Source organism: Eleutherodactylus coqui, chromosome 8 (assembly GCF_035609145.1).
Source record: "Eleutherodactylus coqui strain aEleCoq1 chromosome 8, aEleCoq1.hap1, whole genome shotgun sequence".
Lineage (NCBI taxonomy): Eukaryota > Metazoa > Chordata > Amphibia > Anura > Eleutherodactylidae > Eleutherodactylus > Eleutherodactylus coqui.
Window position 1 is genome coordinate 121,492,061 of NC_089844.1, and position 19,847 is coordinate 121,511,907.

Here is a 19,847-nt window from a genome sequence, read left to right on the forward strand (position 1 = left end):
CAGAATGCGTGTAACGCGAGGGTCACGAGAAAGGCATCCTAACATGAAGTCAGCCATGTGTGCCAGGGTACCTGTATGCAACACATGGCTGTCGTCACTAGGAAGATCCCTTTCAGGATCCTCCTCCTCCTCCTCCTCCTCCTCAGGCCATACACGCTGAAAGGATGACAGGCAAGCAGCATGTGTACCCTCAGCAGTGGGCCAAGCTGTCTCTTCCCCCTCCTCCTCATGCTCCTCCCCCTCCTCCTCCTCCTCAATGCGCTGAGATATAGACATGAGGGTGCTCTGACTATCCAGCGACATACTGTCTTCCCACGCCTCCGTTTCCGAGTGCAAAGCATCTGCCTTTATGCTTTGCAGGGAACTTCTCAAGAGGCATAGCAGAGGAATGGTGACGCCAATGATTGCAGCATCCCCGCTCACCATCTGGGTAGACTCCTCAAAGTTTCCAAGGACCTGGCAGATGTCTGCCAACCAGGCCCACTCTTCTGTAAAGAATTGAGGAGGCTGACTCCCACTACGCCGCCCATGTTGGAGTTGGTATTCCACTATAGCTCTACGCTGTTCATAGAGCCTGGCCAACATGTGGAGCGTAGAGTTCCACTGTGTGGGCACGTCGCACAGCAATCGGTGCACTGGCAGATGAAACCGATGTTGCAGGGTGGCAGCGTCCGTCTTGGAGTTGCGGAAATGTGCGCTGACCCGGCGCACCTTTCCGAGCAGGTATGACAAGTGTTGGTAGCTTTTCAGAAAGCGCTGAACCACCAAATTAAAGACATGGGCCAGGCATGGCACGTGCGTGAGGCTGCCGAGCTGCAGAGCCGCCACCAGGTTACGGCCGTTGTCACACACGACCATGCCCGGTTGGAGGCTCAGCGGCGCAAGCCAGCGGTCGGTCTGCTCTGTCAGACCCTGCAGCAGTTCGTGGGCCGTGTGCCTCTTCTCTCCTAAGCTGAGTAGTTTCAGCACAGCCTGCTGACGCTTGCCCACCGCTGTGCTGCCACGCCGCGCGACACCGACTGCTGGCGACGTGCTGCTGCTGACACATCTTGATTGCAAGACAGAGGTTGCGTTGGAGGAGGAGGAGGAGGAGGGTGGTTTAGTGGAGGAAGCATACACCGCCGCAGATACCAGCACCGAGCTGGGGCCCGCAATTCTGGGGGTGGGTAGGACGTGAGCGGTCCCAGGCTCTGACTCTGTCCCAGCCTCCACTAAATTCACCCAATGTGCCGTCAGGGAGATGTAGTGGCCCTGCCCGCCTGTGCTTGTCCACGTGTCCGTTGTTAAGTGGACCTTGGCAGTAACCGCGTTGGTGAGGGCGCGTACAATGTTGCGGGAGACGTGGTCGTGCAGGGCTGGGACGGCACACCGGGAAATGTAGTGGCAACTGGGAACCGAGTAGCGCGGGGCCACCGCCGCCATCATGCTTTTGAAAGCCTCCGTTTCCACAAGCCTATACGGCAGCATCTCCAGGCTGATCAATTTGGCAATGTGCACGTTTAACGCTTGAGCGTGCGGGTGCGTGGCGGCGTACTTGCGCTTGCGCTCAAACAGTGGCGCTAGCGACGTCTGGACGCTGCGCTGAGAGACATTGCTGGATGGTGCCGAGGACAGCGGAGGTGAGGGTGTGGGTGCAGGCCAGGAGACGGTAGTGCCTGTGTCCTCAGATGGGGGTTGGATCTCAGTGGCAGGTTGGAGCACAGGGGGAGAGGCAGTGGTGCAAACCGGAGGCGGTGAACGGCCTTCGTCCCACCTTGTGGGGTGCTTGGCCATCATATGCCTGCGCATGCTGGTGGTGGTGGCTCCCCAGCTGATCTTGGCGCGACAAAGGTTGCACACCACTGTTCGTCGGTCGTCAGGCGTCTCTGTGAAAAACTGCCACACCGTAGAGCACCTTGACTCTGCAGGGTGGCATGGCGCGAGGGGGCGCTTTGGGAAACAGTTGGTGGATTATTCGGTCTGGCCCTGCCTCTACCCCTGGCAACCGCACTGGCTCGGCCTGTGCCCACACCCTGACTTGGGCCTCCGCGTCCTCGTCCACGTCCTCTAGGCCTACCCCTACCCCTCAGCATGGTGTATTACCAGTAGTGCAGAAACAGAACGCTGTAATTAAATGTGCCGCTTATTGGCCTGTGGTTGGAGGCTGACTTCGCTTACCGAACGCACAGCAGAGCCAGGAAATAATTTTGCGCAAGCCTGCTGTTACACTTAGCTGGCTGCGTATGAATTAGGAGGACAACTACACCCAGCACAGACCCAGTACACTGAGGACAGTCACAGGCAGCCCAAGTAGATTTTTTTTCCCAAATGTTTTTGGAAAGGCCCACTGCCTATATTCAATAAATATATGTCTTCTGTCCCTGCCTCACCACCACTACTGGCCCTGGACTATGTATAATTACTGCAGGGCGCAATGCTCTGCACGGCCGATATACAAAAAAAAAAAATGTGCAACACTGCAAAAAGCAGCCTCCACACTACTGCACACGGTTAGATGTGGCCCTAAGAAGGACCGTTGGGGTTCTTGAAGATTAAAATACTCCTAACACTCTCCCTATAGCAGCTCCGGCACCAACAGCACTTTCCCTCCTGTATGTCAGAATAAATCTGTGGCGAGCCGCGGGAGGGGCCGATTTTTATACTCGGGTGACACCTGATCTCGCCAGCCACTCACTGCAGGGGGGTGGTATAGGGCTTGAACGTCGCAGGGGGAAGTTGTAATGCCTTCCCTGTCTTTCTATTGGCCAGAAAAGCGCGCTAACGTCTCAGAGATGAAAGTGAAAGTAACTCGAACATCGCGTGGTACTCGTCACGAGTAACGAGCATCTCGAACACGCTAATACGCGAACGAGTATCAAGCTCGGACGAGTACGTTCGCTCATCTCTAATAAACAGATAAATGATAGATAAAGATGTAAAGGTATATAATAGATACATAGATAATATGAGAGCTAGACATAAGATATGAGAAAAATATATTAGATAGATAAATAGATAGAAGATAGATAGATAGATAGATAGATATGAGATAGATAATAGATACATAAATAATAAGATAGATAATAGATGATTGATACATAAATAATTAGATATAAAATAGATAGACAGATAGATATGATATAGATAGATAGATAGATATGAGGTAGATAGATAACAAGATAACATGATTGCAAATAGTTAGATATTAGATAAACAGATAGATGATAGATAAAAATGGAAAGCTATATACTAGATACATAGATAATATGATAGCTAGATAAAAGATATGAAAAAAATATATTAGATAGATAAATAGACAGAAGATGGATAGATATGAGATACATAGAGATGAGAAAGCTAGATATGAGATAGATAGATAGATATAGATACATATGTGATAGATGGATAGATATGAGATAAATAGATATGAGATAGATAGATATAGATAAATATGCGATAGATACGAGATAAATAGAGATGAGATGGATAGATGGATAGTAGATAAATAAATATGAGATAGATAGATAGATAGATAGATAGATATGAGATAAATAGAGATGAGATAGATAGATAGATTGATACACAGATAGATAGGAGATAGATAGATATGAGATAAATAGAGATGAGATAGATGGATAGATAGATAGATAGATAGATAGATAGATAGATAGATAGATAGATAGATATGAGATAAATAGAGATGAGATAGATAGATGGGTAGATTTATCAATATAAATGGACTATAGAACAATACAGTATGCTGTTATACTATGTATACTTATGTATAGATAGATAGATAAGAGCTCTAGGATCATTTTGGTGTTTTACTGTATGGAACCAATATATTAGAAGAGAAGTAAGTGACTTTGCAGTATTTCCATAAGTAATCTCCGACAAGTAGCAAAAATCTGAAACAGACGGAAATCTCCTCTCTGTGCACTTTCTTGCAGCCAGTAAGTGACCGCTAATACATAAGATAAAGCATTTGTCTCTGAGCCAATTTACCATCAACTCTATTGATGTTAGAACTGCACAAAGCTTGCAAGGGAAACAAATTGCATGATAATACAAGTTATTCATGGAAGCTAATGCAGTCTATCAGTTTATGAAGACGTTATCTCCCGGCGGTCAGTCCTCCAGAGTATTCCATACAGTATTACACAGATGTTGTTCGCCATATGTGCTTCCACGGGCACTGTATACATTTTAAACTCAAAAATGATACAAAGCGTCAATGATTGCACCAGGCGTTAGGTAAAAATAGAAGATGAAGGGTCACATGAGAGGTGAAGGGGCACATGGGTTTGTTCTGTTGATATGCTGTTAGCGGAGGTAACACCAAATTGCTGTAATTCTTATTTGATGAAAGGAGCAAGATGTTTGATATTATAGTGATGAAGCACATTAGCCATCTCTCCGTGAGAATTATGGGCAAAACTCAGTCAATTCCCATAGGGGTTTCCACTGATAAGAAAAAAATATCTCGAAAATTTTGGTCTGAATTCTTGTCCATGTTTAGATACTTGACAATTATATGGGGAGGTTTGAACTTTTTCATTTTCAGAGTTCTTGGGGAGGGAGATAGCTGTGGCACGTATGAAGTAACTAGCTCACAGGAGAACAGATGAATCTCCCGCTTGGCCATGAGCCAGGAGTGGACCTCCAACACTCCCCCTACACACACACAAATGGCGCATGATGCTTTTAGGCAGAGTACAGCAACTTAGGTATGTTATATTTGTTTGTAACTCTTCAGTGGGTTCCCAGAATAAATTTTTCTGGTGAGCCCTAGGCAGTCCAGTCCAACATTGGGAAGCAAGTACATCGCAATCAATGGGTTAGCCCATGAAGGTATCTGGTGTAAGGTCAGAATTGGAGGTGGCATGATCTGGCTATAAATTGGGATCTTTATAGATCTTCTTCACATGCTTTTCACTTTTTGTTGAAACACAAGTAAAAATACCATACTTAGAGAATCTGCATTTTGAAAAAAGGTCAAAGGCTGCTTTACTGGGCTGGATGGAGACCTCCGTCCTCAAGATAGGCGTGTGTCCTAGAGGTGGGATCCACATCTATCAGACGTTTATGGTATATTTTAAAGGTTTGCTCAACACCATTCATAATATATATTTGGTAGGTTGAGAAGAAAATGCAGGTCATAATGGCAAGGGAAACTACAAATTTGGCAGTGCAAGTATAACGATCACCAGTTTGACTCCTTCCAAAACCTAAAAGTACACGTCACTGGGTGACAACTAAAATATCATTTGAAATATAGGTTCAATGCAAAATGTTGAAGGCCCTCATATACTATGCAGCATTTATAATGCGGGTGTATTCTTATATGGCGCAGGGGCCTCTGGGGCTCCTCAAGCAGCAGGGCCCAGATATGACTGCAAATAAGCTTCCCAATTTGAAACACTCATAATTCCAATTTCATGCATGGTGAGTGGTAAGGGGGGCATGTAGACTCTAACACTCCCCCAGAAAAAAAAATATCACAAGGTGTAAGGTCTGGGAAACATGGGGGCAAAGAAGGAAGTTCACTATCGTCATGACCTGCATGGCCAATCCATCTGCTTTTTAGTTGCCCCTTGAGCTCACATATGACTTCATTGTGAAAGGGGGGGGGAAATTACCCCATCATGTTGGAAGATGTAACCCGAGATTTCCTGTTCCGTCTGCGGCAGAAACCACATTTGTAGCATGTCCAGGGACAAACTCACCATGATTGTTTCCTCATGGAAAAATAAGGGGCTGTACAGTTTCCTACAGGTTATAGAGCAAAACACATTTCCCTTGGGCGGAGTCTTGCATATGTTCCATGTAGACAGGTGGGTTTTCTCTCCCCAACATTCTGACATTATGTTTGTTGCTTGAAGGATGAAAGGCAGCTTCATCACTAAACGCTAAAGGTTCCATGAAACAAGGATTTTCCATTAGGCTTTGCATGCTCTCGCAGAAAGAACGTCGCCTCTCTTTCTCGCTATGTCGTTCAGTTTCAGGGCCGGTAACAATTAGTAAGGACAACATCGCAAACATCTGGGCAGAATCTCCGCACAGTCAGCTGTGGGATGTCCAGTTCTTTGATTGCTCTTACGGTGGATTTCTGAGGTCTCCATGTGAATCTGGCACGCTCCACTGTTTCCATACCTAATGGTGGATGGCTGGATGATTGTCGCTTACAGATGCAACCTTTTTCCTTATAATTGGAGTATCACTTATGAATAGTGCGCTTGCTGGGAGGATCTTCAGCAAACTGTGTTCAAAAATGACATTGCACACTAATAACAGACTGATAGACGTGAGAATAGAGGACACAGTGCGCTCTTCTATCTTCATTGGCAGCCATATTGTCTCACATCTTCCTAGCGACGACTACGGCAGAATAAAACCTTTTGGGCCTCATTTACTGTCTTAGGCCTTAGTCACACGGGCGTTTTTTCACGCGATTTGCGCATCGCATGACGGATGCGCATGCGCAAATCGCGTGACCGGCGCCGAAAAATCGGCCCAAAAATCGCCCGAAAATCTGCTCCTAGCCGCGTTTCATTAGAAACGGGCCGGAGCTGTCCAGCGCATTGCATTCAATGGAGACGGCAATACAGCGGCTCCATTGAATGCAAGTGCTGCGGGCGAGTGTGGGATGAATTGTCGGGAAGGGGTTAAATATATAACCCCTTTCCTGCAATGCATCCTGAAAAGTGAAAAAATAAAAAAAATGTATGTACTTACCTGCTCCCGGCAGCTGGAGATCCCGGCGGCCGGTCTGCAGTGGGTGTGAAGGGGGTGTGACTCAGGCTTGCCCCTGATTGGCTCAGCGCTGAGCCAATCAGAAGCAAGTCTCAGTCACACCCATTCATGAATTCATGAATGGGTGTGACTGAGATCAGCCTCTGATTGGCTCAGGCTGAGCCAATCAGGGGCAAGCCTGAGTCACACCCCCTTCACACCCACTGCAGGACCGCCGCGGGGATCTCAGGCTGCCGGGAGCAGGTGAGTACATCCTTTTTTTTTATTTTTTCACTTTTCAGGATGCATTGCAGGAAAGGGGTTATATATTTAACCCCTTCCCGACAATTAACCCCGCGCACGCCGGCAGCCCATTGCTTTCAATGGAGCGGCTGTATTGCCGCTCCATTGAATTCAATGGGCAAACATCGTTCTTCAATATGTTCTCATTGGGGTCGGCGCTGCTGCCGCCGGCCCCATTGAGCGCATATAGAGAAGAGAACAGGAATCGCAGATCGCAGATAGGTGCGATCTGCGATTTCTGTTCTCTAATTTATCGGACGAGCGCATAAAAAGCGCTCATGTGTCCGATACCATTGCAAAGCAATGGTTTTAAAAAATCGCCGGACGCATGCGCATGCGCAAATCGCGGCAATAAACGCCCGTGTGACTGAGCCCTAACAGTAATATGTCCTTGTTGTCCATAACAACCAATCACACCACAGCTTTCATTTTATCTCAGCAGCTTGAGAAATGAAAGCTACGCTGTGATTGGTTGGTGTGGGCAACAATGACATCTTACTGGTAGAAAGTTCTGCAAAATAAAACTTTTTGAATTCCTGTTTCCATCAATATCAAGTCTATGTATCTGAGTGTCATTGAACAGGAGTTATGAGGGGTTCCAATTGGGAAGATCATTTTTAATAACCCCGCACTACTTTTGCCCCCCTGTATCCTGCATCTTTCTATGCAAGTAACAGTATTAGTGCTGCCTCCATTGCTTCCATTAGAGGCTTACTGTTTTGTATCCACTTTGATAAACACAATTTGTACCAATTAGTCTATTAGCCATTTCAGATAAAACGTTTTACTCACCATATGTGCGTCTATTTCTCCTGTCATTTCCTCAAATCCACATGAGAAAATTATACAAATCTTCTGAAAAATATCAGAAAATCACATCAGACAAATACAAACAGTCTACAAGAAGGAATACATTATCTCTGCGGCTCCCTAACATATTCTTATTAATGGGGGTTTCCGGGATTAGCCATTGATGGTCATCGGTATGTGAAACGGGATGCTCTGATGCCATAGTATTGCTAAGAGAAGCAAATAATAGTCTACCAGATATAAAAATGAGCTTGGAGATTAAGGTCAGCAACACACTAGCGTATGCGTATTTGTGCGACCCTGAGCGTCACGTTTTTGCAGAATGAACAATTCTTGTTTTGCGCGCATATCGGCGTATTTTACTGTACGTTTTGCACTCACAAGACATGTTCATTTGCACGCGGCAAACGAAGATGCACTGATGTCTAATTAGTCATAATGCGTTCGAGATGTGTTCTTTTTCCTGCGCGATTACGCAGCATTTCATGCAAGTCCTTAAGTATTGCCCACGCATTTGCACACGCCCCATGAGGACCCTATGAGGACCCTTGGTGCGTAAATATGTGGAAAAATAGAGCATGTTTTATTTTTTACGGCACTGGAATGCCAGCACAAAATACGGAAATGTGTACGAACCCATTGAAACCAATGGGTTCTGTTTTGTGTGTATGCGCAAGCACGCCTATGTGAAGGCTAGTTACTTGAGATGAGCGAGTATATTCGCTAAAGGCAATTGCTCGAGGGAGCATTGCCTTTAGCGAGTATCTCCCCGCTCGAGACGGAAGGTTCGGGTGCCGGCGGCGGGCAGGGAGCTGCGGGGGAGAGCGGGGCGGAACGGAGGGGAGATCTCTCTCTCCCTCTCTCCCCCTGCTCTCTCCTGCTAACTGCGGCTACTCACCGCTCCCCCGCGCCGGCACCCGAACCTTCCGTCTCGAGCGGGGAGATACTCGTTAAAGGCAATGCTCGCTCGAGCAATTGCCTTTAGCGAGTATACTCGCTCATCTCTACTAGTTACATTTGACCGAGCGCAATTAACGCCAGTCCCGCCCCCTTCCCTTGCCAAGAGCCGGCGAGGGGGCAGAAAGGGGGAGGCAGTTTAGCAGAGCTAAACTGTCTCTCCCCACCCGACGGCAATCCGGGCTCGGCGTATATGCTACACTCATGTGAAAGAGCTCTAACGAGCTGGGCTTTACACAGGCTGATCCAGACTCTATAGTTAATGAACAATCGTTCATACAATCATTCATCCTCCATAGAGGTTCATCTTCATCGGCAGCACATTCCACATTTACATTTATGCTGCCAACAACGAAGATTTTTGGAATGTTTTCCCGATCATCAGGCCATGTAATAGGCCCTTTTATTTTAAGTTTTTTGTCTCTAAACTGATGTTAGTTCAGGGAGCTGATACCCCTACTGCCTCCAGACCACATTTCTTCATACTTTCCTGAAACGCCCCAGAAAAAGGAGAGCTTCCGGACGCCTGGAAGAAATGTCAAAAGTCCAGGCAAGCAGAAATGTCACAAAACATGTTTCTAAGGGCTCTTTCACATAACCGTTTTTACGTTTTCTCATCCATGCCATAAATTCGCATGATTGGCTGATTTTTCACAATCACGGCCAAAATTAATTAGCGTTTTTTCGTCCACTCACATGTCCATGAGCGACGTTTTTAGTAAAAAAAAAAAATACGTTGCACCCCGTAAAACCCTCGCTCTCCAAAAATCCTCGGGATGGCTTCCACTGCCTATATAGAGGCACCTGTAAGCTTTTTGCTGCGTTGGACGCTGCTAAACTGCCTCCCCCTCCCTTTTTTTCCAGCTCCCATATGAGTCTATGGGAGCCACTGTATATCTGGCAAAAGAAAGTTCCAGAACTATCTTTTTAGCCACAGTATATACACCAGCCGTATTTCGGTTGCGTATGGTCCATTTTTGATGGTCCGACGTATTTACATGCCATATATTTGCTCATGTGAATGAAGGTATCTGAAACCAATGATGGTCCCATATATCAGTCAGCCGTAAAAATGTCCCCATTTATGCACTCATGTGAATGAAGGCTAAAAAGCCGACTGGGACCATTCATGTATTACATGGTTGGCCCTTCATTTATTTGGCCTACATGTAATATTTCTTTTCCCTTGTAGCAGTCTGATAAGTTAATTGACCTCCTGTGAAATGACCCCAGATGGAGAACTTAGAATAGTGAGGATAGATACTGAGGTGATCGATTTCATTCTATGCACAGTGCCTTGGAATATGGTGGAGCTAATTGGATAATGAAACACTTCCTATGGAGGTAATGATCTCCTTTAGAGGGTTTTTCCCATTACTTAAAATTGCTCCACAACCTTCTGACCAGAACATGTGACTGCTGCAGCCAATCACTGGCTATAGAAGGTCACTGCTGTGGTCACTGATTGGCTGCATCACTCACATGTCCTGACCAGAAATAAACAGGAAGTACAGAGTGGTTGTGGAGCAATTTTAAGTAATGGAAACCCCTTTAAGGAAATTTATGCCAAAAAATTGCCAAAACAGTTTAGAAATGTGCCTTCCCCACACAAGGGACTTAAAACATCACACAAAAATTCCAGTTGTTGTTATGTGGAGAAGGGAAGTCACTAGCTGCCATATAGCCGTTCATCCACAACACCCACTAGGGTCAATTTCATAGGAAGCCAATTAACCTCTCATTATATTTTGGAGTGTGGGAAGAAACCCAAGCAAGCAGAGAAAGAACATTTAAACTCCAAGCAGAAGGAGTCCTTGGTCAGATTTGTACAGGGGTCCAGCTGCATGGTCCCATGGCATCAGCAGGCATTGCACTTCCTCATTTTTGTCTTTACCTGAGGTTGCTGTCACTTCTCCTCTTGCTAGCAACACGGTCCCATACTGATCAGGCCCTCGATCTGACCAAACTGGATAAGTGGGTGGGCAGGAAAGGAAAAGGGCTCGGCCACAGGGAAGGCATACTGAGGCCAAGGGCTCATGTTTACAACAGGTAACCGATTTATTGACACCTTGAACAAAAGTCCTTGGAAATGTCCTTTAGGACTCCCACATACTTGAGTTTTTTTAACACTGTGTTAACGCTACGTTTTTTAACGCAAATGTCAATGGGACTTTCTAATGTAAAAAGCGCATTGCAAGTTTGTGCTTTGCGACTTTTGTGCGATGCGTTTGTAACATTAGAACGTCCCATTCACAGTTGCGTTAAAAAAATGCAGTATTAAAAAAACACAAGTGTGTGGGAGCCTTTAGCCCAATCTTGAGGTAGGTTGGTGAGCATGGGATACCAAGGAGTCAGAAACAGTAGGTACGTTCTTTGAGCCATGTCCCATTACCAAGAATCAGATGGTTGCAAAAAAATGCTTCTTCTGTGTTTCTATGGCTTGTGATCTACAAGATCATACAACGCAGACACTTAACTGCGCTGATGTCCAGGAAGTTACTACTTAATGCCACACGTGTCCACTCTCACTGCTTCTCCTCTCCCTACGTGACAATTTCACCGGTTCTGGGATTCCGCCATCCCCCTTAAGGGCTCAGTCAGATGACCGTTTTTTTAAATGCATGTTAGGTGCATTTGCGATTCGCATCTATTAAAACCAATGCATTTCAATGAAAGCAGTCACAATTTAATGGCTGAGAGCTGCCTGTGATTGGTCCCTGCGCCCAGCCAATCAGAGCAGCGCTTTCTAAAGGCGGGGATTTTCAATCCCCGGCCACCAGAAGACAGAAGAACCCTGCCGGGGACAGAGCGAAGAGCCAGTCAGCACTTCCAGGTGAGTTAACATTGTTTTTTTTTTTCTTTTTGTACAGCTAATGATGATTTTCAGGGAAGGGCTTATATTTACAGCCTTTCTCTGAAAATCCCTGCAGAGCTTGCCGGCAGCCCATTTCTTTCAATGCATTGAAAGCAATGGGAGAACATCCAGCTCCTGTGCCATAGCTGGGGCAAGGAAATTCTTAATTCCTGCGGAAAGTCCTCTTGTCACTGAAAAGTGGGACATTGCTATCCCAGTGTTCAGTGATGAGGGGACTCCCCGTGGAGATGCAGAAATCCTCTGCCACAGCTGTCACAGCTGTGGCAGAGGATCACGATCTTTGATGTATGTTCTCAATGGGGTCGGCGCTGCTGCCGCCGGACCTATTGACCACGAGGTGAAGCCACTGGATGTGACAACATCCTGGGGTTTCAACGCACACATCGTGTCAATGCACACAAGTACAAATTATACAACACGCCAGCTGCTTCAGTCACGCGAATTTTGGATGCATGCGTTTTGCATTTTTTTCACACAACTAAATGCGTTGCTCTGACTGAGCCCTGAAGCATAAGAATCTTTAACATATTTAACAGCACCAAATTTTTAGCATGATACAAAGCAAACTCCCTCTCCTTATAGTTTCAAGTACCGGACCACGGCACTGCAAGGCAACAGTGCTAACCACTGAGCCACAGTGTTGCCTATCCTTAAAGAGAAATTCTACTATTTGGCATTGCATTGAACTACTCCAAATCACGCACCGACAAGACTATGGGGAAAGTGCACGCATGGCAATCTGAAAAGAGTCCGATTTTTATGTGCCAGGCGATCTTCAGAGAGGGACACCAAAGCAACCAAGGAGCGAGTGAGTATAAAAAATACATCCCCTGGCTCCCTGTCACCTTCCCTAACACCACCATAGTCCATGGTGCTGTAGACACATGACAGGTTCCCTTTAAGGGGTTTACCATTTTGGGGGGTTTATTTTTGTGATGCCTTTTTTATATCACCACATTTTCTATAAAACTGTATTAGATAATATATATGTAGCAAATACTTTTTAATTGTATTTCTGTCTTTTTGGACAACAAGAGGAATTTTTTTCAGGTCTTTTTTATTTCTCTTTCTATTTTATTTGATATTTTTGCTTGTTTATATTGCAGTGACAGCAGCTCTCCAAGGCACAGATAACGAAGTTTGATACTAGGAAAGCAGACATCCCCCCATGTTGATATTTCATTTAACTTACCTTGCCGAGTATTTCGACTGTCATGTTAAACAATTATTGGCTCAAGTGGATCCGGCAGGTGTTGGAGTTCTTGCAGGAAGATTTATTGACGCCTGTTTCCAGCAATGAGCTGTCCCTCCCTGTGTTCACAACAATTCACCAGAGCTAATGTGTCTCTATTCAATAGGGCGTGAGAAATCACTGAGGCAAAAAAAGCATCAGCCATCCTCTTAAACTTGCACCTAAAGTACTTGAAGGCTGCAGAAGGAATGATGCAAACCTATAACGGCCCAGCCGCTTCAATCAGGAAAACATCCCGATTTCCTATTAACCCTCTTGATATTAATGTTTTGTGGTATATTCATAGCAGGGGTACTTCAAGACAGACCTATAGCAGCTTTGTTAAAAGGGTTGCAAGTGTGTAGAATTGCTACAAGAAGTATTTCTCACTCTGGAGGACCTGGCAACTTTATTCATTACATGGATAGTCCACTGATTTCATTAGGAATGTGTAATGGTTTGTTTTACCTGTGGTGGCGCTGCGGAGAAATTGCTGCCAAATTCTTCCACTTACCATAGCCAATCACTGGGGGTTCAGCAGTAGGACATTCTATGACCAGCTGATCTTTGGGGAAACTTTCTAATTAAAAGGGTCGCCAAAAGTGGACAACCTCGTTAAGAGTAGACTACATTTACCAGTAGACACTTCATGTGGTGGCAAGTGATATCTCTGTAAGGCACCAGGTTCTTTGTCATATGACATATGTGGTAGAGCATGCCACTTCCCCCATAGAGGATAATGGCAGCCATTTTCGCCATTCCAGAAACATGCCAAAAATCAGGGATGTAAACTAGAGATGAGCGAGTATACTCGCTCGAGCATTCCCCTTAGCGAGTACCTGCCCGCTTGGGAGCAAAGATTCGGCTGCCGGATCTCTCTCTCCCTCTCCCCCCCCCCCCCCCGCTTCCCCCTGCTGACTGCCACAACTCACCGCTCCCCCGCGCCGGCACCCGAACTTTTTCTCCCGAGCGGGGAGATACTCGCTAAGGACAATGCTCGATCGAGCAATTGTCCTTAGCGAGTATGCTCGCTCATCCCTAGTGTAAACCATAGGGATGTAGAGAATATAGTCAGTTGCACCCAGGTAATATTGAGCCAACTGAACCAGTATGACTGTGTTTCAGGTAGAACGTTACTAAAAGTTGGGTTCGGCACGAACCTGAACTGAGCTTTTAGCAAAGGTCTACTCAAAACAGGGTTCTACTGGTTCAGTTCGCTCTGCATTAGTCCTGATCCCTGGTGTATTACACTGTCTAAGAGCCATAAAAACTCTGTGTAACACTCTAAAGTTGACGTCTTTGTCCTTTGACTGTAGTTATACTCCGCTTTTAGGGGTTTTAGTGAACTTCCTGTTGGGTTTGAACAAATTCAGACCAAATTGGACTTTTTCTGGACGTTCGGTGAACCAGCCAAACCGAACTTTTCAAAAGTCCATTCGTCGCTATGGCCTCAGTGAATAAGGCCACATTCACATCTGTGTTTTGGCTTCAGATTGGTGTTTCCATCTTCCTGCTCCATAATGGTTTGTAGAAAAACAGAATCCCTTTCCAATAGGATCCATCCTATGACAGAATCAAATGGTGCAGAATGGACCCCATTGAATAAAAGGGGTCCATCTGGCTTCTGTTATTATATGCTGGATTTGTACTGCCAACACAGATGTGAAGGTGGCCTCCTTGTACCATAACACGTCTATAACCTACCCTGGGAGGCACAATTACAGATTTTACAACGGAGTGCAAGAGCTTAAAGTTTCTGTCCACAATGTGATTATTCTACTAGAATTCCAGCAAAATACAATTCACACCTAGTTGACATTTCCGAGAGCTCATAACAGCCACCATTTTCTTTATGGAGAAAATTCTGTCACACTATCTGTAATAAACTTACCATGAAATGAAAAAACATTATTTTTCAGCCAGGGGGACGGGAGTTTAAATATAAATGTCTTTAGTTATTAAGGGGTTAATGCTGGTAGGTAACAAAAAAAGAATATAAAGATAAAAAAATAATTGATTTTTTTCGTACCTTCAAAATTGTGACCATATTTCCAAGGCACGCGTGTTCGATATTTATGAGAGTTAGGAGGGCTCTGTGCACCAGTTAGGCCTGAGAGGGTAAATTTATGTATTTATTTTGGCTCCTCTTGTCTATAAGATATCATTTTCCATTTTTTTCTATCCCTTGACGTTTTTTTGTATTAGTCTTTTTTTTCTGGCAGTTGCATTCTGTGCCTGGGGCCACACTGTAAATGAAATGTTACATGTGCGGTAAACACTTTGCAAATGAATAAATGCAGAAGTAAATAAGGAAAATCTTCACAGGCCAGACCCGGTGTAACAATCAGTCTTGAGAAAAGTTTTAAATATAAACCAGAATTTTTTACATTTTTTTTTCTTTCTATTTTTTTTTTATATATATATATACTGTTTTTTTTTTTTTTCGCCAGCGCAATAAGATTATTATAGTCAGAGATCTATGTATATAGAGGCGGCGCATACACATTAAGAATGGATTCATTTCTCATGTATTATACTAAGTCGCAAGTGGGGGAAAAAAAGCCTAAACCTCTCGTATTGTATCTCATGTGTATTGAAGACCTAGAATTTGTCGCTGTGATAGTATAATAGCAAGCTCCCCCATCTAAGCCTCTGTTATTTCTCCCCTCATATGATCTGGAGTAATTTCCATAGCTGATGTTTTGCACTTATGATTTCCACCCACCGCTTTCATAGAAAAACGGATTTCAGAATCGACTCCTAAAACCGGATTTGCAAACTTAATATTTCCACAGAGGACACAATACCACTTTAAATGCAGCTGTCATTACAGGGCCGCTTTGAACTGTTCCTTTTGAAAATAAAACTGCTCTTTTTACTGCACTTCGTAGCTTTCTAGGGGCATTATGGGAGAATAATACTAAAGAGGGGGAGGGGATATATGGAGACATATTACAGCCATTCATAGGCCCTCCAAATATGATAAAAATGTGGTCATGCTGCCTCTGGGCTTGTATATTCTGCTCCAAGAAAAGATGTCCGTAGACATGAAGATAATTCTGCTGATCTCTGTGCATAAGGCGATGATCTGATTTCCAAATCTGGTGTATGCACCTCCCCAATGTAGTAGTCAAATAATAATCGTATATAGTTCTCCCTCAACATACAATATCTTAAAGGGGTATTCCACAGAATTTCCCCTAACCTTTCCACTTATTGCCATTTTTCCAAATGTCAATTTAAATCATCGAACTGAAGTCTGATCCTTTTTTTTGCTAACCTGCACCACCGCTGCTTCGGCTTTCCACATTGTTATCTGAAATTCCAGTGCAAAAACTACATTTCCCACAATGCCCCATTGCCAGTTATTGACGAGTACGCATTTACAACTGTACAAACTGTGTCGTCATCACAGAATTCGAAGCCACTGAGCATTCCCGACCAGTAATACAGCGGAACGTACAGGTTGTGACCATTGGATACCGATGGATAACTAAGCCGGGGGTATCCCGTAGATAAAGCAATATCTCTGTAGGTCTGTAATTAAAGATGAGCGAACGTACTCGGTGAGGCCGATTTCGCAATCGAGCACCACGATTTTTGAGTACTTCACTACTCGGGTGAAAAGTACTCGGGGTCGCCGGGGGGCGGGGGGAGGCGTGGCGGAGCGGGGGGTAGCAGCGGGGAACAGGGGGGAGCCCTCTCTCTCTCCCTCTCCCCCCCACTCCCCTCTGTAACCCCCCGCTCACCCACAGTACTTTTCACCTGAGTAGAGAAGTACTCGAAAATCGCGGTGCTCGATTGCGAAATCGGCCTTACCGAGTACGTTCGCTCATCTCTATCTGTAATATAAACTTATAACATTAGATTACGTTATCTCCTTGGGAAGTGCATAACCTTGACTTTGAATCACTGGAATACCCCTATAATTGGTTCCGGGATGACCAGTGTAAGTTGAAAATATTGTATGTTGAAACTATAACTCTATGGAAAACAGGTAATTGGCTCCAAAATGTCAACCAAAAGTAATACAAAATGAAGCAGATACTAACACAAATAAAGCAAGTCCCTACATATAACAGAAAGAGCTGCCGGAGGCTGTAAATCACTTACTATGTAGAGGACAGCAGCTTCTGCAGGGTCCTGTACGAAACACACATGGGGGAATTTATCAAGGCTGTGCTGTTGTTTCCTGTTGTCAAAAAGTCACAAATTTTTGTGCAACTAGTTTTACTAAAAAATGTTGAGATTTTTTGCTATTGTATGCCTCTCACTCCATTTTTCTAAAGCTTCTAAAAATAGGGACATGGTTTGAATGGAGTGAGGTTTTTAGATAGATTTAGGAAATGTGACTCAATCTCGCTCCAGTACCTGGGTGGCGTAAAAAGTGACTTCACATTTCTGGACCTATTTAGGACGTGGTGATGGCAAAATCCATAGAGGAGTTTAAGAGGGGACTAGATGGCTTTTTGGAGGGGAAGGATATTACAGGATATAAATCTTAGGTGACCAGCAGGTTGTTGATCCGGGTATACAAACAGGTAGAGGTTGATCCAGGGATTAGTCTGACTGCCACTAGGGAGTTGGGAAGGAATTTTTCCCCCAAAAGGGCTAATTGGCTCCGGCCTCTTGGGGTTTGATCAGTGGACTCCATCTGATCAACTATTGATGACCTGTACCGAGGATAAATCATCAATAAAAATTGCTGGAAAACCCCTTTATGGCTGTAGATTGAAAGCAGCAGTGACTGGACAAACAGCCAGTACAACTGTATGTGTTACACATCCTTAAGACCTAACCTGTTTGTCACTATTTGTCACGATTCCCATATTATTGCTGCATAGCTCGCTATAATCAAATTTTGGGGCAACTTGAGGGATCGGCCATATGGATAATTATCTATCATTCCATAAATCAGGTATTATTAGGGTAATTTTATCCAGTTTGACAGAAGAAGACAACTGGTTCATTAAAGAGGTTTTGTCATGAAAAAAAAAAATTCTATACTTACCTATCCCTGCCCCATCAGTCTCCTTACCACATGTTCTCCTCACTGAGCTTCTGCAGTGCCCTGAGGATCACCTCACCGCATGCTGGCCAGCTTGTTATGAAGGCTGCATTCCTCGCATTCGCTTCTGGAAGGATCAGTGAAGGTCACGTCCCCGTGCTGTAGCATTCACTGCCTAGGAAGGAATTCTAATCTACTGCTGAGACAGCTCGCATGAGTAGTCTCTGAAGTAGATTAGCACTGCCCCTGCTGGCCTGTGAGCTGTGACATAATGTACATTGACTGTCAGGAAGAAGACTGCTGGCAATGCATGTAACCTCACAGGAAGGAGAGGAATCAGTCAGCTGGAGGTGAGGTGACCCCCCTGGACTGCAGGAGACAGGAGAAGATAAGTAAGGTGAAGATCTGGTAAGTAGACTGACGGAGGAGGAATAGGTAAGTACAGAATTTTTCTTTTTTAATGACAGAACCTCTTTAAGGCCTATATTTACCTGGGTTTTTTTGGTTTTTAGGGGAAATCCTCTTTAATACCAGTTACATAATCAAGAGTGTATGACCCACTGTTTTGGTGAACTTCTATTTCCTGTAGGAAAAACCCTTTAGTTAATGTCCTATTATTAAATGATGTAGGTTAGCAGGAAGTAGGAAGTTGCATATACATTAAATGGATTAATTAAGATTAGAAAATAGGATTATCATTTTTTCCCAGTAAAGGCCCATTTACACCAGCAGATGATTGTTCAAAGATTGCTCAGACGATAGTTTGACTGACAGCTTTGAGCGATCATTTTGCATAAAGTATTAAGTAACTACTCAGCTACTTGAGTACAAAATAGGTGTGCAAATAAAGCCTTTGCTGAATGCAGTTAATAGCCCAAGGCTATTATCTGCGCTCAGATCCTTTGTTCTCCACAGGGAAACAATGCTATCAGCATTCCCTGTGGAGAACTTCTAATAAAAGTGAAGGACGATTTTTAGGTTAGCTTGAATTTAATGATCAGTTAGCAGTGCCCGAAAAGTGGACATTGAGCACACACTTACATGCACCGATTATCGCTAAAACGATTGCCGATTAGCGATTTTTAGTGATCATCTGCTGGTGTGAATGGGCCTTAACAGTGCTCCTACTGACCATGGACTGGTAGTGCAGCTTGGTCAAGTAAATAGGGCTAAAATACAATACCACAGATAGCCTATGGACAAAAGTGGTGCTGTTTTTGCTCTAATCTCATACAACCATGTAGCTAATTTATACGAAATGCATCAAGATGAAATGTAAACATAATATAAATATATGCTATATAAAAGCCTCCAAGCACATCAGTGCTTATCGCAGTCCTGCCCACTGCACACTTGTAGCATAAGGAGAAATTAAGCATGTGACTATTGGTGTTTTCATGGACTTGAGACTTTGGCACAATTGCAAGTTTCAGAACTATAAAAGCATCATATGACTCACAGGCTTTGAGTAGTAAAATCCCTAATTAACACAGTTTGCAGTAATAACAATAGATTACTAAGTAACAACATAACTGGTTGTTTATATGCAAAATCAATTATGAAAACTAATCAAGCCCTTCACTAAGCACATTATTTCCTTCTCCGAGAAACCAGCAGCCAAGTTCTTATTTGTTTCTTTGGCCTGTGTATTACATCTTTATTTTAAGTCATTGGCTGGATTTGTTGATATTGCTTTTTGTACTAGGTTATATAAGGGGGTGCTCATAAGTCCTTGGCTTTTCGATCTTCATTTTTTTTTCATATCGATGAAAATTATATAATTTGAAATCTCAATCTTTGCCATAAATTTTCACACAATATCATATGTGATTCTTATTTTATGCAGGTTTAAAGACAACATGGCGGAGTCTGCAGCAGATTTCACTGCAAAGTCGAGTGAAAAAGATCCTGTTTCTAAAAGAATGTCACCCAAAAACATTCACGGTGACATA